The sequence below is a fragment of the Lepisma saccharinum genome, chromosome 30, assembly GCF_977018435.1.
Source record: "Lepisma saccharinum chromosome 30, izLepSacc3.1, whole genome shotgun sequence".
Taxonomy (NCBI): domain Eukaryota; kingdom Metazoa; phylum Arthropoda; class Insecta; order Zygentoma; family Lepismatidae; genus Lepisma; species Lepisma saccharinum.
The window spans coordinates 33,178,813-33,200,284 of record NC_139258.1 but is presented as its reverse complement, the minus strand read 5'-3'; the positions used below and the strand labels follow the sequence as shown (position 1 = coordinate 33,200,284).

At 38.4% G+C, this 21,472-nt stretch overlaps 1 protein-coding gene across 4 annotated transcripts in view; it reads right to left on the bottom strand.

Moving 5' to 3' along the window:
- LOC145981988 (uncharacterized) overlaps positions 1-21,472 on the bottom strand; it is a 417,662-nt gene that overhangs the window by 24,658 nt on the left and 371,532 nt on the right. The window lies entirely within an intron of this gene.

Sequence of the window (21,472 nt, the reverse complement as noted above, 5' to 3'; positions counted from 1 at the left end):
ATATAAGAATATTTCAGAACAAATGTAATTGTTTTAGTTTGAAATATGGTTTTGATTTCCACATTCACGTAACAAAGGTCAATATCTCTCTAAGGATTCTTAAGGAGCAATATAATTAAAACCAAATATAAAATTGTTTGGGGGGGATTGGAATATCCATCAACAAAGGTAGCGCTGAATTCAGTTGGTAAGGAAAATACACAGACATCTGAACGCAAATTGTAAATAATCAACATCTATAAGGTGGAGATCTCACAAAAGAAGGTCTCTTGGGGGGGGGGGGGAACTAGTTCCCACCAGTATACAATACTGTAAGGCAAGAAACCACCTAAAGATAATTTTATTTTAGTGTTTGTGTAAATATTACGCCCAATACAAAATGCACAAACTCTACAAGAGCTCAAATGTGCGCCAACAGACTGCGCGAAACATACCGAATGAATTTAATGTACAAAGATTTTTTGTTTGAAGTCCACTTCATGCTGAGATACGCTAATCGGCACTGGACCTATAGTTTAAAGTGCTATCTGAACCACTGTGCAACGTGGCCAAATTTCCCAGGTCCAGAGAAACTGTCGAACGGAATGGCTCGTTAGAAATTTCCGAATCAAATAGGATCTTCTTGTCTCTGTTATACAGTGTATTGGAAGCACCCAATTCAATACGCCTCCTGTTCCAATGACGCCCAATGCCCGTAATGACGTACCCCTACATACTTTTGGTTTCGATCCATATCTCATCGTGTCATGAAAGCGAGCAACAACGATACCTTCGTTTAGAAAGATCCACCACATTGTATGTACTTGGTACCACCATTCGAATTTCTGGTCCGAGTGAACATGCTTGCAGCTCGTGCGTAAAATTCGCACCGTGTAAACACGGCACACTGCAACTAATTTGCATAATCATGTAGCTAATTTCCACTTACTACAGGAATACTAATTTTATTTGTAGTGAACATGTAGGATATCGACATGCGAGAAAACGTGATTATCACGAATATTTCACATTTCGTTATTGACAAAAATATATACACTTTAGAAATCTAGTCATTTCTTGAACCTTTCCATATTTCACCGTATTTTGACTGACGTAATTTTCAGTTCCGCAGTCTGATGCTCACTGGTGAATTCTGGGAAGGGCGGTTGTTATAACAGAACAAAAAGTTATGACACTACAAATGAAAATTATTAGTCGTAGCTCCAAGTATGTGCTTTGTGTAGTCCTCAACCTGCCGCGTGTATGAACACTAATGTTCTATATAAGCGGTAATTTTAATTCAAAACACTGCACATCTGTTTTGATTTCTTCAACATTCCTATATTATTCAAATTTCTAATCGCTGACAATAGGATAAGAAATTAATAAACCTAATTAAATTCAACTAAAAAAATCATGAGAATTTTACAAAACCTGCAAACTGATTCATTAAAATAATAACAGGCTATGTGGTGGGGTATTTCGAACTTGATAATTTAGGCCGAAACGCACTGAACTATTTAAACATATTAATTGACGTGGCCAGTGTTGTTCAACTAAACTCTCTTATTAATGAAACATAATGAGAAATGGGTTACAAATTGAAGTGAATAAAAGTCCGCAGTGGGGACCAACTTTTGAAAAGCAGTGGGCGTGTTTAACTCAAAGACTTGTTTTGTAAGTTTACACGAAAATAAATGTCACAATCACTTCCCCTCCCTTTAATAGATAATTAAAATAATTTTCGTAATAACGATACAACCACGGAAACTCAGAAGTCTATAAATACAAAAAAATAAATACAAGTCTATAAAGGCTTGTAATATAAGTACAAAGGCTGTCGCAGAGAAGGTGAGACAATTTTTTTTCCTGGCTTGGCAACACTGCCTATGGTTTCGGCACTAGTCGTGTCGTGTAGGATGACTTATTCTGTTTCCGTAGCAAGTTGTCACATGTTGCGAAACCACGTTAGTAAGCAGCTGTGTTGATTTACGTGGAACGTGTTTCGTTTACCCCTCCAGGTTTTTGTGTATAACATTACTTTTCGCGATGAGTATTCAAGATGAACAGCGACATGCCATAAAATTTTGTTGGCGTTTAGGGAAAAGTGCTGCGGAAATAAATGCAATGTTTCAACAGGCATATGCCGATCAAGACAGACTGAGTAGTGTACCGATGGCACAAGTTGTTCGAAGATGGGTGCGAATCAGGCGCTTTGCTTCCGCATCCTGGACAAAGACCGTCCGTGATTAACGAGACACTAGTGAATACTGTTGCAGAAAAAATAGAAATTTTCCCACATCCAGCATACAGCCCGGACCTTGCACCCTGCGACTTTTGGCTATTTCCACTTTTAAAGGCCGCTTTACGTGGTCGTCATTTCATGACGAACAAAGAAGTGATCACCGCAGCGCAAGTTTTCTTCAGTTCGCTACCTCACGACGAATTTTCGAAGACATTCACAATGTGGCAGGAGCGTATGGATGCTTGCTTAGCTCTCAATGGTGTAAACCTATATATCTTGTTGTTTCGGGGGGCTTTATTTTATTTGTGATCGATGCATTCATCTCGAGATTACTTTAAAAAAAACTTTAAAAAATAATTTTCACAAAAATACACTTGCAATATAAATTAACACCATGCTTAAATAAACTAACATTGAAGCAAAATATTGGTGTAAAAATGTAAGCCGCACTAATCCATTACATTAAAAGGGATCTTAGAATATTTACGAACATTATGCAAAGAAACTAGTACGTTGCAGATATCAACATAGGAATGCGAGGGTTAAATCAACATGTGCGACGTTTCGAGATACCGAGGGGCCAGTTGACGGTCGGACAGACTGTACCGGTTGAGTTAATTAATTTTGTATTGAGTTATTATTGGATAGGACTATGGATCCACAAATTTTCATCTTTGCAGCACTAATGGTTTCCGAGATAAGAGATACGGCCATCGTATTAAGGCAAGTCTTTTTCAGCTTTGGCGATTAATGCCCCAAAAACGGAAACAATTATTGCTTAATCACTCAAATTCAATCATCCGCGTAAAAATCCTACATTATTTTGGTCTTCTGTCACGGGTCTCTGGCGGTAAAATACCGTACTACCGGACTAATTGCTTTGCGAGCTGGCAGAATAAACAAACGCGCATCGGTGCAAATCGCGGTCTGGAGCGAGTCGATTAATCTCTCTGCGCGTGACATCATCGCTGCACTCCGGAGGCTGGCAAGCGGGCCGTGAAGGGTGACGTCACTTCCGCAACTAGGAAACCACCTGGGAAGGGAATTCGCCGGGAAGCGAAGTTCTGTTGCGTCTGGAAAACCCACGGCAGTATTTGCTCGGATTACTATGAATAGAAAACTATGTAGAGGGCGTATAAAAAGTCTCACGTTTGAACACACCTACAAAATTCACGTTCAATGCTAATATTCGATTGAAACTCATTTTCTATACAGACCAAGCCAGAGATGGTTTTCAGGAACAGGAGAGAGAATTTCCATGCCAGACGTACGCAGGTTATCTCAGAGCTTAACGCCAAGAGGTGTGACTAAACGAATTATACGAGGGGGAGGCAAATTAAAAGCTTAAGACAGTTCGATACAATTTACAGAATAGACTGTATACATACAGGTTATATTTACGTTAAGGCACTTGTGTTATTTACGGAACGTCCTCAAGGCTCTAACTATGGTCCAGTGAACTTCAAAATTTCATTTTATCATTATAAAGATGAAAGTTCGCGGTTTTTGCGAAATTTTTCGGTAAAGGGGTCAGGGTCAGTTGGAGTTTAATTTAATCCAGATTCCAAAGGGAAATTCGGCTTTCTACGAACAATCTTGTTAAGGATATATAAGCCTATTTTATTATATTCATTCTAGTGGACTACAGTTGTAAGTATACACGACAAGATTCAGATAAGATATCCAATGTGTCTGATTTCTTGTGATATATTTACCAGAGGTGAGACGTCCGGTCATCGGGATATGCGGCGATGACCAAGTAAAATATTAAAAATATTGCATGAAACAGCTCGAAATACGCAAGAGGTACTCTAACGTTTAGCGCATCGAAATGAGGGCCCAGTACTACCCTTCGCACGGAACCCTCCCGCATATGGGCGTCGGAAAGGGGGTCGAACGGGTCGGTTGACCCCCCCCCCTGGAAATTGACATCGTTCATTTAAAGATACAAGAAAGCCGAAAGTTTGTTACTCTTATTGTTAAGAACAGAAATAAAGTTCATTTAGTTAGTATTCGAACAGAATAATCAAAGTAAAAATGTATTGAATCGAAAACATTGAGTGAAAAATAGAGGTACAAGGTTATATTCTACCATTTCATCCAGAGAACAAATGGTTCCACAGTTTTCAAAATATAATAATTACAGTTGTAGGTGAGAGGTAACACAACAAGAAAAAACTAATAATTAAAGCCTTTTCTTGAACGAGACTTGCAAAAGTTAATAACAACATGCATTTCAGTTACTAACTGCATAAAATGCAAAAGAAATAACAGAAAATAGTTGTGGTGGTATTCTCTTGTTTGGTGGATCGAGTCTCCCCATTTATATAATAATAATAATTATTATTATTTTTTTGAATAAAATTTATTTTTGTTGGTTTATAATATTTATTATTGTATAATAGCATTTATAACCGTGGTAATAATACTTATGATTTTTCTACTATTCAACTTTTATAATTTGTCCGACCCCCCCCCCCCCCCCCCCGCAAGAATTTCTGGCGACGCCCATGTTCCCGCCAAGTTTCCTATTGAAAGCAATGGTGTTGGACGCCTCAGCTCATCGCAGAATGGTGTGAATCTCTCTGGTCTCTGCCGGTGCCGAGAACAGTCGAACGCTTCCGAACAGGCAGACCCTACGACATGGTCCAACAACCTCTACCCCCCCCCCCCCCAAAACACCACCACTCTTGAAGGTCTGGGTCATAACCATAGATAAAATAACAAATGGGCCTTTTTTTCAGACCCCATCTCCATGTTTACAGCCACACGGCAGAGTTTCTCTGGAGTCGTCAAGTTTCTTCCGAGCGCCCAGTGGCGTGCTCTAGGAGGGGTTGGTGAGGGTCATAATCCCTGCATAGGCTCAATATAAAAATAAGATCGTCAAAGGTAGAAAAAGATGGCAAAATGAGGAATGATTACTAAAAAAAAGTACACGTAATCCTCCCTTTCAATAATCCTGGGCACGCCACTGCGTATGTCTGCTATTTCCACTAAGAGGAAATTGAACGATATAATCATATTTAATAATTTTCATCGTATGGAATACAATCATGCATTTTGTAGTCGTAAGATCTGTGGTATGAGCTTTTACATTGAATTGGCAATGACCTTGGCGCTTATCGCAGAGAAATATTGTCCCCCCCCCCCACTACACGTTGAAAGATTGACCCTGACGTTTGGCAAATCTTGCGATGACTACGTGAAGATCTCCGCTTCGCCACTGATATTTACTCAGTACATTGGCAGCAAAGCTGCGGTATACGCGTTCCACCTTCCCTTTATCCACTTGTGTTTAAATGCTTTATTTTGAGTTCATTCAAAATATTTTCTACCAAGGCACCTTGGTAAACGAAGCCACGGTCTTACCGACATTGTATTGTAGGAATGGTCCAAAGACCGTAAACATTTTCTGAACAAAAGGAAAACCAGCTTTGTTCTTTGCTGTTAAGCTTCTTAATTAAGAGGTTCAGCCACTACCCATGAAGAGAGCATATCCACAGCGAACAAAATGTACTTGAAACGATTATAGGCGACTATAGGTCCGAAAACGTCCGACCAGTACCTAAAGAAAACGTATATAAATTCTCCAATACATGAAAATTCAATATCCCCATGCAGAGGTTTATCCAGAAATTGTCATCGGGGGAGGGGGGTAAAGGTATACCAGGTGTGCCGGTTAATAATTCTTAATTGATCCGAAAGAAAACAAGTGTATCTGGGGAGAAAGGTAACAAATGCTTTATTCAAAGTATGCGCCATCGCTAGCTATACATTGTGCCCATTTGTCCGTCAAATTGTGGATGCCCTTCCAGAAAAATCGTTCACATTTTGAGGTGATCCAGTCAGCAAGCCATTGTTCGACATCTTCGTAATTGTTGAAGTGTTGCTGGGAAAGGGAGTGAGACATCGATGACAACAAGTGGTAGTCCGAAGGGGCTAAGTCTGGTGAGTATGGCGGGTGGGACAAGAATTCCCAGCCAAGTGCAGAAATGGTGTCTCTGACGCCTTTCGCTGTGTGTGATGAGGCATTGTCGTGCTGCAAAATCACTTTTCAGTGTCTTGTCGCCCAATCTGGGTGCTTTTCGATCAATGCATGGTTCACATTGATGAGTTGTTGACGGTAGCGAACGGCATTCACTGTTTCACCTGGTTTCAGAAGCTCATGGTACACCACACCCTTCTGATCCTACCAAATGCACAGCATTGTTTACTTCCGAAGCGATTCGGTTTTGCGGTCGATGTTGAAGGTTGTCCTGGGTCAACCCATGACTTTTTGCACTTTGGGTTCTCGAAGTAGATCCATTTTTCGTCCCCAGTCACTATCCGATGCAAGAAAGACTTTCTTTCATGCCGAGAAAGCAACACTTCATGCACCGTTTTTCGCTTTTCCATTTGTCTGTCGTTCAGATGATGTGGGACCCATTTTCCTGCCTTCTGGATCTTTCCCATGGCATGAAGACGATCAGATATGGTTTGGTGACCAACATTTAACTTCTGTGTCAGTTGTTGTTGCGTTTGCGTATCGTCTTCGTCCAACAGTGCTTGCAATTCGGCATCTTGGAATTTTTTTTGGCTTGCCCGGGCGATCTTTGTCTTTCAAGTCGAAATCACCACTTTTAAATCGTCGAAACCAACATTAGGACATTGTCACCGTACGTTTCCACAAGGAGATGGCTTTCACACGCGTTTTTCTTTTGATTGAACAATAAAAGCAGGACGTGCCGCACATGCTCCTTATTTGGTTTGAAGGTCATGTTTCCCACACAAACCCAATATCACGATCACTCGCACTCGGTTACACATCCACGGCGGTTTGACAGGCACTGTCCTGGCAACACACTGACGTAACAGTTGAGACTGTGCACCAACCCTTGCTTCCAGCGCCATCCAGCGACGAAATTAAGAATTATTAACCGGCACACCTGGTATTTAGAGCCAAAATGGGCATAAATTGGGTCTTTCTCAAAATATTTACGGGGTCTTGAGGAAATTAGGGAGTGTTTGGGGTGTGTGGATGCATGCATTCGACACCGGCAACAAACGAATGGAGAATAACGTTCAATAATGGCATCAGTTTCGTAGGAGAGGTGGAAGAGGGGGGGGGGGGGGTAGATGGGTCGAAGAACGTACACATGTGACACTTTGTGATTGCACGTGCATCCCGATTCTGATTCTTTTTCAGAGCATTTGTAAACGGGTTGGTAAACAATTACTTTTCTGAAGTATGGCAAAATTTTGCCACCTTACAAGCAATAAAAAAATACTACATAAACAATGCGCATTAAAAAAAGCATTCTAGTACAATAAGGCCTTGTTTGGCATTTCAGATAATTTTTTGTTCATTTTCTTACTTCTGGAGCTTGATTAAGTAAGATTAACCAATATTTAACGATATATTAAAATATTGATTTCTTTACTGTATTCAGCTTAATGGGCCAACCTTGCTGCAAAGTCCACTCCTCCTTGCTACTTGCGAGCACTAATTTCGAACACTTATGCAAATAAGTGCTGACGTATCCAGGCTAATTTTAGCATCAAATCACGACCACCATAAATTTCCAAGAAAGTCTTGCTAATATATAATTTTAAATTCGACAAAACTCTTGCCTTCTCAGCATGGAGGAAACAAATTAACTGTGACGTCAACAGTTGAAAAAAAAATGTATCACGGAATGGAAATCCTGTTAAAGATCCTTCCTTGCACATCTTTCGGTGTGAAGACCATATCATGCAGCATGAAAGGTCCGTTTCATGACTCGATAGAAACACGCTCCACTGGGAAAACTCAGACACGGTATCGTAAAGACACGCCAGTCAGGGTTTTATTTCCTCCGTGATAGGAATGTGAGAAAATCTCCCGGCTATAGCAAACAACGAATCCGACAGGAGCGATGTAGATTTTCTCAACACCTTCAGCTGGCTGCGTAGATCTAGTTAGTGAGCCTACCAACAGTGCAGAGCGTGGGTGGGACGATTAGCGACAGGTGCTGGGTTGAGATGACGTCAGCGGTTCGCGTGTTCATTGGGTACTTGGGAAGTTGTGACTCGATTCCAAGCTGCAAATGCATCCAATTTTTGCCCTCAACGTTTAATACGTTCCAGTGAAATGATTGGTATTTATATATTAACCGAGCTCAATATGCGTGCACTAATAGTCTGTCGTTACACACAATACACATGCATTTAATAGACCCGCCTAGTTCACTACATTTCTTGAGTCTCTCTGTACTCAGGTATCTAGTTGGTAACACAGTGCAACACCGATTCGTCTACTTACTAGATTTGGTGTCAAGTAGTGTATTTGGTGTCTGCACAGTTTGCACTACGTTCTGGAGCGGTGTAGTGGGTGGTGTATGATCACGTGGTGCGTGCTAACTAATCAAATCTAGTTCGCTGCGCTTTTTGACGCTACAGTCCAGCAGAATTAACTTGAGAGAAATGGCCGCTCTGTGAGTGATGCAACTGCGCTCGAATTGGCTAGAGCGGGGGACTTCCCGCTGTAACGGGCCAATGGAAACTCTACTCTTAGAGCGGCCATTTCTCTCAAGTTAATTCTGCTGGACTGTAGGTGTATCCCGGTGTCACGCTGGTGCAAAAAAACGTTTAACGCAGCAGAGAGGTACTGAATCTTCTGAACTTGAACACGCCTATTCGCCTACTTGTCATTTCCTTGCACCAGCCTCGCCTTGTAATCAAGGGGTCCCGGGTTCGATTCCCGGTGGAGGCACATAGTGGTTCGGGTCCCACTTTAAACTGTAGGTTCAGTTCCGATTAGCCTTATTGTGCATAAAGTGGACTTTAAACACTAAATCAATCAAAACACCTTGCACCAGCTTGACACCGGGATACATTTGCACTACACCTAGTGTCAAAAGTGCAGCGAACTAGACGGGGCTAGTATTTTAGGACCATGGCCCGCTCGGGGGATCCGTGTTCAAGTCCAAGGATGGGACCTTTCCGGCTGTCCCTTATAGCAATTCTATGTTGCTCAAAGTTGAGAATACTTTCCTTCGGAAAGTTGGGAACCAAGTTTCTTCCTGTGTGGGCTCTTCTCTCCCCAGCCAGGGAGGGACCAGGACGAAGGAATGCGAGAAGTGACAAATGAGCCCTGTATCCCTTCGACTGGACACGGTCCATCGTCGCCCAACTAATTTAGCTAACATGTGGCAGAAACTGGAGGATCCAGAGAATGACCAGGAGATGCTGTTCTCACGGTTTGGTCAAAACGACGCCGGACAATCTGATTGGGCCAGGGGGACACGTGATCCACCAAAAGCTACAGTTTTGGGGAAATAGTTTTTTGAAGAAGGACAGTGTGCGACTAGGCTCGAAAAGGAACATTATCCTCCAAAGTGCGTGACGAGACTTGGAATAGAGTAACTTACACGGTAGATTGTGTGCATAAGAGTTCGAACCCGGGACAGTATTGTGTTATAAGTGTACAATCGTGTGTGGCGATAAGTGCCAATCATGTGTAACAAGTGTATCCTTTTTCTTGTGTAAGTATGTTAGGTTTATGTCTTTATTAATTAAATATGTTAAAATCTATATTTGTTTCCCTTATCTGCAAGAGGTAGATATTAAGAATCTGATCTGGTAAATGCAACGGGTAAACAAGACCAGGTAATGTTAGGTCGAGCTCTTGCCTCATAAATTCCCCTAGCTTCCCTGGCCGAATCCTGGAACGGACCGTTACTAAACAACCAAATCTGTTGCATATGGCCATGCCCTTGAACAGGGACCTAAATTAATCAAAATTGAACCGTTGCAATTAACATGATCAGATCTTAATTTGCCGTCTGTTCGGGAGTGTTGCATGCGCGTCATCCTCACAGCATGTAGAGGAATAAAACAGGCGATAAGTAAGGAATGAGAGTAGGGAGTGACCCAACCCCAATTGGAATTTCTAAATTTCTAAATATTAATAATTCACGAGATGTGGTGACTTTTTAAGTTTAACTAAAAGGGATTTTTTTTCGACTGTTGCTCTTAAGGAAAACTAATTTTTTAATGATTTATTAATTATGCCCAGAACTCGCGCCATGGACGCCGAACTTGCTACTTTTATTAGGGAACAAATCGAAGCAGCCGTCTCCCCACTTAAGGAAATTATTCAGCAACAAAACGAAAAAATTCGGCAACAAAGTGAAGAAAATAAGCAACAAAATGAAAAAATTGCGGAATTAGAAAATAGAGTACAAAAGCAACTTGACACTCAAGAGAAAAAAAACAATGAAATTGAAGTCAAATTAAATTATGTGCATGGTAATTTCACAGGAAAAGATGAGGGTCCAGGTTTGAATGGGAAGCTTGATGATAGTGATGATTCTGTGAGGGAAGTAAGGATTAAACTAACGAAGACTAATAAAGAAAGTCGAGAGAACCAAAGAAAAGCAAAACAAAGCCAAGCGTGGTCATACAGACCTGAGATGCAAGAGCTTGCTCTGGCTTTCTCTCAGACTCATTACTTGAGTAGCTTGCTAGATCAAAGAACCAAAAGATATTGCGATATCTACGAAGACCCTTACTATTGCTTGCAGGAAGAAACTCCAAATACGTTCGCATTACTTGACTGCGAGATAGGTAAAGTTGGTGTCAAACAACATGTCAGTCTCATGAAGATTCGGAATTGTTCAATTGGGCAAAGGAGGTATTTGAGCAATATCAAAGGAATCGATGGACATAACAGGTGGACTAGGATAAGGAGATGGGACGATTTGCATTGGTATGAGGGTCTCCCAAGAGAGCGGCGACCCATCCCTCCACAAAGACATCACGAGGCTGATCGCGGTGGTGGCTATAACCATAGGCAAGCAACAGTGAGTGCACCTAAGAAACCGCCCATATCTGAAAATGCATCTGGTGGTCCAGTCCATGATCAGGAATCTACCGGAAATGGCCCTATAAACTATCAAGGGAACCGTCCATTTCAGTCATAATGGAGGAGCCAACACAAATATTGTAAATAATTCATGAAGTGTTAGTTAAGCTTAGTATAGAATGTTTTTTTTTTATGTGCCAATTGCGTTATTTTATCAAGCGAAATAAATTAAGTGCTTACTGCGTCCGCTAAAGTGATATTAAGCGAGTGATTAGTGTGTTTTGTTTAACTGATAGTGAGTATACGTGAGAGTGTCGTAATGTTTTTAATGAGTAAATATTATCAGAGGTTAGTTTGTGCGATGAGTGAAGATTTAATTAATACTAAAGAAATTCGTATAACAGTCTATTAAGTGGTGACCCGTAATCTAACAGTCTAACGAGTGATATTTTCGAAATGTGTGTACATTTTCATTTTGAAAGCTGCAGTAACGTGAAAAATTTAATGCTGTGACATTCAAGTAAAATTTAAGTTTAAAGTGTACGACGTGATGTGACATAGTTAAGAAGCAAGAGGGTTATATAATTGTGCCCGCCAGGAAGGCGATGAGTTTTATTTTATTGAGTCCGCCACAGAGCGATGAGATTTATTTAATTGTATCCGCCAATGAGCGATGAAGTTTTTATATTGAGTCCGCCAGAGAGCGTAGAGATTATATTTTATTAGTTTCGCCAAGAGAGCGATTACGTTTTGCGTCCGCCAGAGAGCGAAGAATTATTATTATTGTGTCCGCCAGAGAGCGAAGGGTTATTTTGTGTGCGAGTTCCGCTGGTAGGAACGATGCTAAGTAGGGATATTTTACTAGAATAGGGGGGATATACGACGATTTTTATTTCAGGATGAATGAGTTGCATGCTGAAATGTGCTTCAATTTTAATGTCACAAGTGGAAGAGTATATGATTAATCAATTTGAACAGTACACAATGTCATAAGATAAATGTAATTTGTTTTATTTTGCTTGAGATATGCTCGGCAGTGAAATTTAAAAGTTGGAATTATTTTATAGTTACTTATATGCAGCGTCAATTAATGCAAATTTACTTTTAAAAATAGATTAAGAAGATCTAGGGTCCACCAATAAATTTGTCAGTGGTTACAAAGGTTTCATTTATTTAAAGATTCGGGAGAAGAAAGGTGCTGGATACATTGGTAAGAAAAGGAAAGGAAGAAGAGAGGGTCTTTTAGCAACCATCCCTCGCAGGTCAATGTTTTTCTTTGTCTCACAACGCACTCGTACTCACAGCACATGAAAAGGAAATGATTATTAGTTGTTAAAAATATATATAACGCAGTTGGTACGTACTATATCGCTAGTAAATGTTTGTAAATATTTGAAGTTATCATATAATTAGTTGCTTTCTTTTATTTTTGTGATTTTTATTATCATTGTGTGCGTAAAGAAGTAGGACGCTCCTAGAAGGCCAGGTTTATGGCTTTTCAGGCAAAAGAGGAGAAGTTTCTGTTTCTCCCCCTGAAGGGTAGGAATGGTCAGTCAGCTGGGGTGGCCGGAGTGAAGGTCACCGCGAAAAAAAAAGGGATGTCTACCCTAGTGACACAGTTTCTTTCAAGAACATCTGGCTCGAAGGATAGCATTCTTGCGCCAAGTGTCACAGTTAAATATAATTAAAGTATATTTTAAGTGTCATATTATTTTAATTTTTCAATATAAGGATATTCATATTTCGATTTTTAATTTTAAGGAATTATGGGAGAACATCTCTTCTGATCTAGATAACTACATTTAGTGTTGCAATAAGTGTCATTTGTTCTTTGGGATTCAGATTGATTTTCTAGGATTTGTTAAAGGAACAGGTTTTTCACTAGCGACCAGGCTATTTTATTCTATAAATTTGAAAAAAATAGGAAAGAAGGTAATCAGTAAGTCGGTCAGTAAAAGAGAGAGAGGATTCCAGATAGAAGGTAATTTAAATTTGTAGGTAATCATATTATTTTAGTATTTTGATTTGAAAATAAATAATAAGGGTTATTCTAGAAAGTAGTTAGTAGTAGCTAGAAGAATGTATTTCAGTAGTGCTATGGTTATTACTTTATAAACAAGTATCGATAGGGATTGCTTAGAGTATTTTTTTATTGCTTGAGTATTACTTCATATCTTTATTGGAATGCATATTGTATTCATTGCATTTGTATTACAAGTATTAAGTATGTAGGCTATAGGAATAGATTATAAGATTATGTTAGACATTTGTATTCAAACTAACTTTGCCTATGCTGCAAGTGAGCATCCACTTTCTAACACGTTTCTTAAAGCATGAGCTGCACGTGATTAATTACTAATTGGTGAGAGAGAGAAGGTGAAGTAAGAAAGATAAATTTATTCTTAGGTCGAATGATAGAATGATCAAATGATCAAGAGAATTTTATAGAGTTTTATGACAATGAAGTTAGCATATTAGTTTCCATATTCATTTCAAAGTACCATTTCTTATATATAAGAAAATGAGTTGATGTGTGTTTACACTTGATATTTATAACACTTAATTTGTGTGAGGATGTTATGAAATTTAGTCCGTAAGATGATTTACGTAACTTTTATTGATTAATAAATGCACATATACGTTATTATTTGCAAACTAGTGAAGTACGGATTCTAAGTTATAAGTACTTAATAAATATTCTGAGTGAGGTGTACTCACATTTTTCTAACAGATACTATTGTACTCGTATCTATGAAAATTTTGTTATGTGTCAATTTATAAATAAAATAGGTATTTTCTTTGAAGTAATAGATGGTAGATAGTGGTTTTTAGTTCTAAGTTATGTATACTTTTTTCCAGTACTCTTGATAAACTTGTGAATAACATAATATTAAGGAGTGATTTTGGGTTATTGCCTGAGAAAGGTTACAATTATTTCAGTACGAATGACAATTAACAATTATGATATCTGAGATATTTTATATATGTGGCAATATGTACTTATTCTATCAGCATATTTTATGTTTTTCAGTAGTAGTTTAATAACTTTGAAATGACAGTGAAGGTAAAGTGTTAAGTATGTGCTGGAATAAATTTATTTAGGAAGAAAATTTATTAATGATGGTCATGGTAAATTTGCAAACTTGTCTTTTTACGTATTTTGTTTACTTATTATAAATGAAAAACTATACATATAAAAGTGACGATCGCAAACTTATGTAATAAAAATGAACTAATCACATTAACATGTTGATAGGCCAATACGAGATCATACCATTGACGTATTTATACTTTGTAAATCTATTTTATACTGATGATATTCTAGGGCAAAAAGTATTTACATATTGTCATGTTTTGGCATTTTGTTCTTAAGTTTCTATGAAGAATCATATAAAAATCTAATTAACAGATAGAAAAAAAAAATAAGTATTTTACTGATAGATTATGTCTTGAAAATATGAGTATTATGTCAACTTTTAACTCATGGAAAAATGACATCTTGAACTCTTGTCTGTTTATTATGTTCAATATCATAATTCTAATCAATTTCAAAATAAATGTGTTATCTGGTAGTTTAAAAAATGAAACTTAAGTTGAAGTTTGTTTATTTTCAATTATAGGTGTATATGTCTGAGGATCAACACCTGTGTTCTTATGTTAATGCATAAGGAGGTAATTGAGTTCAGAATGTTTTGACTTCATTTTAGTAATATTCAAATGGCCCATATTTTATGCTTAGAATTTACTGATGTTAGGTAAAGGTTGAAATTTCATTTGCTTATTAGTGTATTTTATTGATCATTTTTTATGTTTACGTGTATGAGGTTATTGTAAAAAGAATTATGAAAATATCGCTATTTTATCATCGTAATGGTCAGGTAATTGCTGAGGAGAAGGATAATTATAATTAACTGTATACAATTGGTATTCACGTTGCTTCTTTTATTCAACATTTATTCATGTACTTTTCAGGTTCCAAAATGACCATTTATATAGTAAGGATATTTAATATAGTGTTATTAGAGTTCACCATTATCATAATATTATTATAACTGATATGGTCACATTATTCATATTCTGATTTTCAATAAATATATTCGAGTTGAGAATTCTCTACTAAGTGTAATCATGATACGTGTAATAACATTATCTCTCTATGTGTGAACGGTAGAAGTAAGATGTATGTGTATAATATATCCTGCAATTTTTGGAAAAATGAAGTAAATGAAAACGAGTATATTCGTAATGCATGGTGATGAAGTATTTAGGATAGACAATTATTGACATTAAATAACATGTGATTAAGCGCTTTCTAAACAAACACTAAGTGAAGTGATGGTGATAGAACATTTCATCGGAGACAATCTGAAGATTTCGCCAAGGAGATGAACTCTCATCAGTGGTGCGAAAGAAATCACGTGTCCCTTACCCACACATCCAGTTAATCGACATGCCGTGGTGTAATTTGTGAAAAGCTTCCAGAAGTTCCCCATAGACTCAAAGTGACAAAAGAGTTGTTTCCTCTGTAGACACCTGAGAACACCAAAACTTTATGAAGTCCAAACCCAGTGACGTTTGGCATTCCAGATAGAAAGAAGAGAGAATAACCCATCCTTCTTTCCTTCCCATCCCAACGACTTGCGAAGACATCGGCAGATATTAATCCTTGTTAACCGAGAAGACAAATATACCCTTCAACCTTCTTAAGTTAAATTTACCCAACCTTATGAAAAAAGAAGAAGATGTCATGGTGTGACAGAACTTAATGGACAAAAGTCCAGCTGAACTATATACAGGGTGTCCACCAAGTGACTGAACAAAGTTTAGTGTGATTATATACAGGGTGTTCGACTAGTGAAAGACAGTTTCATCTCATCATATACAGGGTGTTCCACTAGTGAAGGACAAATGATGAAAAATTTCTTCACAAGTTCAGACCCTGTAAAAATCGGTACGGGGGCTTGCCCTGGCTCCAAAAGTTCAATGGGTACGTGAGGGCAACCATGGAAGGTAAATTCTGTCGGAAATTGGTGCGTATCACACCATCTTCACTGGCCGAGATCGAGAATGTGTGGGATCGTACCCCTAATTTCTCATATCGTCCATCCCTAATTAAAACACACCCCAAAATTCCTATATCTTATATCGGACAAGCCAGGTAATGGTGTAAGGTTGCTTTTCGGGAAAAGGTGTTTAAGAACTTTATCGTGTTTTGAATAAGTTCCAAACGACAGCAATTGCTGTGTGTACAAAAATTAAACCAGAAGATAGCAACAATGAGAAAGCAAAGTAACTGTTAACAATGGTATTCATGGTAATAATACTACGAAAATTCCAGAGAAACATTTTTTAGCCATATAAAGTTTTATTCGTTAATATCCTGCCACATGGCTAACCATCTCCACTTTGGAAAGAGGATTTACTTAACTACACACACTGTTGTCGGATATAAAATAAGGTATGAATTTCTTGATTTTAGTGTCCACTAGCGTATGCAGGATTTTATTCGGAGGGAGGGGAAGACTGGAATTGTAAATGTGGACATTGGATAAGTAGCGTTCTGGGCAGGGTACACAAAAAAAAAAATCCTGTCATTTTATGGGGGAGATTGCATGTACTACTTGGGCAACACTAAGCCATGTTATAAAGAAAGACACTACAGTTGCTGGCCAAAGTTGTTTTATTATACACACATTTTATTTGATTTTTGTTATCTAACGTCGCTTTTCTGTCACATTTGGCTAATAGTGACCATGAGAATGAGTGATGTTATAACACTAACCGGCTGTTCGCTAACATTTATTTTATATTTTCATTTTTAATACTAATTTTATTAATAATATATGTATGTTTTATTCCTCTTCTTCTTTATCTTTGAAACTAGCTCCAATTGAATTAAGAAATGCCTAAATTTGTGTTTTAGAACTAAATTACACTAACTTGTATATATTTAGAACTAATTTATAATATTTAGAACTAAATAATCTATTTTATATGAATAATTTATGAGTTTTATAAATATATGAATATTAATTTATGAATAATGTACAAGGGATGAGGAGACAGGTGAGTGGAGAAGGTTACACAATTTAGAACTGCACAATTTGTATTCATGTCCACATATAAGAATAGCCGGACCCCATGGCCGAGTGGTTAGCACATCGCGCTGCGACGCTAGGGGTCCCGGGTTCGAATCCCGGTCGTGCATTTCATCCTCATCCCATGGAAGGCAATGGCAAACCACCATGGGTTCACCTTGCCCAGCGACCTTCCGGTCAAAAGACCTGCCTTCCGGCAGACAACTCATCATATAATAATAATTAAATCAAGAAGACTTAGGTGGGGCAGGCCTTGTGGCACGAATGGGAGAGGAAAGAAGAGTTTACAGGATTTTTGTTGGGAAACCTGATGGTAAGAAACCTGTAGGAAGACCAAGACGAAGATAGACCTAAAGGAAATAGATAAGGACGGAAAAGATTGGATAGATCTTGTCCAGGATAGGGACAGATGGAAGGATTATGTTGCTGCAGGCATAAACCTTAGGATTTTATGAATGCTAGAGCGTTAGTTTTTTTCTGTTAGTTAGGCACATTGTAAATTGCTATTTCAGTATTATTTTCCACGAACACTTTTTTTTCCTTTCAGCAAAGGTAGGGCCCCACCCGAAAAGAAGTTTCTGGTTACGCCCCTGTCTTGCCAGCCGAGAGGAGTGAAAGCACACGCTGGAACATCTCTGGACAACAATTACGAAGATTACCTTCAATGCAAAAGCATAAGGTAAGTGACACGTGTACTGTGTGTATAATGATAAACGCACATTACCTAAGGGGGAGGGGGTCACATGCCCACCGTTATTTACATCACTAAAATTACTAAAAAAAATTATCAAATCACTGTTCTTTTCTTCTTTATAAATTTAGTTAATTATTAATTATACCTAACTATTACAAAAAATACCATAATTAATAAAAAATAATGACCAATTATTGAATGAGTGTCACACACATATTTTACCCTTCACTAACTCGCAAAAATCATATACATTTTTCATTAGAGCTCTTTTTATTTATTTAAGTGCAGTTACATATTAATTGTAATAATTACAAAAAAATACCACCATTACCAACCAATTGCACACTGTCACTGGCATGAGTGTCTCGAATGAGAATTATTATTAGGTGGCGCCTGATAGGCCCAACAAGAGCATTTTGCCTCCTAGCTCCTTTATGTTATTATGAACAAAACTAATACAGGATATTGAGAACACCATAGGGAACAATGTAATTTATTTTCAATTTTTTATGAAAATTTTCAGTTGAAAAATCTAAAATCTAGAGGTGGTGGGCGTGACAATCCCCCTTCCCCCTCGGGTAAGCTAGGGTTAACGTGAAAGGTTTTCATGAGGCTCTCGAAGAAATAAGAACTCCTTATTGTGTAGTTGCTTTCCCTCTGTCATGCGGTATATTCCACACTTGCTGAATTGAAATCTCTACATTGGCTTAATCTTTGCACTTTGTGGTTAGTGGAGTGTGCTCTTCTGGCTAGCGAGTCTACAAACAGGGTAGAGCGTGTGCAAGAGTGTAAGCGATAGGTGCAGGGTTGAGATGACGTCAGCAGCTCGCTTGTTGATTGGCTGCTTCTGGAGTCATGACTCGTTCCCAAGCTGACACAATGTACAACAGCCACAGATGTTACCAAAATAATTCCGCCTTAATTTATTTCTTCCTTGAAAGTAATTATGAGGAGGTTGTGTTGAGACGAAAGAAGTCTCCATCTTATCTCAAAATTGGAGATGGGACCGAGACTGAGAACACAAGATGATTGATTTGGTTTATTTTACTTCGCTCTTCTCCCACTTTTGGCTAATCGCAAAGATGAGGATGGGCGATGATATGATGAAATTGACTCGCAAAGAACACCCATGCCCAGGGCGGGATTCGAAACCGTCTTCCATGGCGTCGTAGTGCGTTGTGCTAACCACTCCGTCACGAAGGTATGGTAAAATAGAGAAGAGAACGAAGTCAGACCCTTCGAGGCTTGTTAGACGAGAGGAGAACGAAGGGTCAGAACCGACTGGTTGTACAGTCACGGACACTTCTGGGTTGCAACAATGCAATGGAATCGTTTCAATCCAGAAGTGTCCACGACTGCACAAGAATCTGGGTTATTGTTTAACGTTAACCTGAGGATAAACGAATGTTTCGAGACGAGAATGAGAACGAGGCAATCGTTTGCAACTCGAGACGAGGCGAGATGACCATCCTCATTCACGAGATGAGACGAGACTGCGATAAGTCTCGTCTCATCTTGTATAGATGTCGCCCACGCCATTATGCCAGATATAGTCACAAGAAAAGCATCGAAAGAAGACAGTATTTAGTATTATCATCACTGCCTAGTCAGGGCGTAACGGCATGTTTGTTTTGTCCTCTTTCTTTCGAATATCACACAGGTGCTCTTCGACAGAAACAGTCTCGGATACCATACAATACACGGTAATTAATTTATTTTTATATTTTTCAATTAATTTAATCAAGGCATCTTTTAGTATTTATGGAAGATACTATTTAATATTTTGATTTTCTGAAAAAGGAATTGTAGAGATTCTTTTGCGAGGTTCAGTTACCAGATGTTTCCATTCGGTTCAGCCACAATAACTAATTTGAACATTTGCACAATCTACTACTTAGTTTTACTGAATATCCTCAAAAACGATAATACAATTCGTAAATACATTTTTACATAATTCGAATTTAGAATGCTTAATACTTTGTTCGAAGTGGAAATTCCTGTTGAGGCCCAGGGCTGCTTTTATGCACGTTACTTACCATATGAAACTACATTGAACATTTACCCAGCCCCAAATGTCACACGTACCTCATAAAACTTCTATAGTGAAAGAGAAAAGACACGGTACACACTGTGAGATTGGAGCTGAAGACAAACATGTTTTTATTTTCCTGATTAGGCAGAAAATCAAGTCGTTTGCGCTTTTGGCTTTTGAACACCCGTTCTTCAGTTTTTCAAGAAAGTTTGGAATACCTTCTAAAAATTTGAGACGAATAATCAGACGAAACTCAAAGAATATAATCCCGGGACCCTTACTTCAAGGAAGAATTAGAAAAAGTCGTCGTAGGAACATGAAAGAAAAATTAAATTACTCGAAAACTGGGGCAATAAAACTCATACACTTTTTTAAATTTATTTAGTGAATTTAATTGCAATAAATGTTGCAAAAATTATTTTTAAATGTTATTAATGATCCTTTTTAAAAAAAAAAAAAAAATTGAAAGTGTTTGTAACCCCACCTCTTGACAAAATTCGAACTAAATGTACGGAGAAAGTTCTACGAGGGTCACTATTTATATTTTGAGCCTAACAATGAAAAAACAGGAATTTGGCATTGAAAACTGCTTTATTGTTTTTCGAAGTATTCTCCTTTATGGTCAATACACTTTTGCATTCGTTCGAACCACTTGTCAAAGCAGTTTTTCCAATCTTCTTGAGACACCTCCATAATATGGTTTTTGAACGCATCAACGGCATCTTCCGCCGACGAAAATCGTTGTCCACGCAATTTATTCTTGACATTCGGGAACAAGAAGAAGTCATTGGGTGCCAAATCAGGAGTGTACGGCGGATGACCCATCAATTCGATTTTTTGACTGTTCATAAAGTCGGTTGTTAGACGAGATGTGTGACAGCTGGCATTGTCTTGATGAAGAATGATCCGACGGCGTTTGTTTGTTTTCCGTATTTGACCGAAGACCTCTGGCAAACAAATTGTTGTGTACCATTCAGAGTTGACCGTTCTACGTTCCTCTAAAGGCACATTCGCCACATGACCAGTTTTCCCGAAAAAAAACAGGCGACCATTTGTTTCGATGTGCTTCGAGCGCGAACAACTTTTGTTGGATTGGGTTCATCTTGAAACACCCATACAGTCGACTGCTGTTTACGTTCCGGCTCATATGCATATATCCATGATTCGTCACCTGTTACAATCTTATATACGTCTTTTGAAGCACCACGATTGCATTTATTGAGCATTTGTTTGCACCAATTGACGCGAGCGTCTTTTTGAGTTTTTGTCAAATTGTGTGGGATCCAACGAGAACATACCTTTCTCACAGCTAAATGATCATGTAATATTTTATATATGCTGGTGGAACTAATGCCTATGGTTGCCCAAATCTCACAGTATGTCACGTGACGATCTTGCAGAATTAGGTTTTGCACAGCATCAATGTTTTCTTGAACAACCACTGATTTTGGACGACCTTCGCGAATCTCGTCGGTGAGCGAATGGCGGCCACGATTAAATTCGTTATACCAGCGTTTCACAGTGGCAAAGGATGGGGCTTCATCGCCAAATGTGGAAGTAAGTTGATCGATGCACTCTTGTCTTGATAATCCACGTCGAA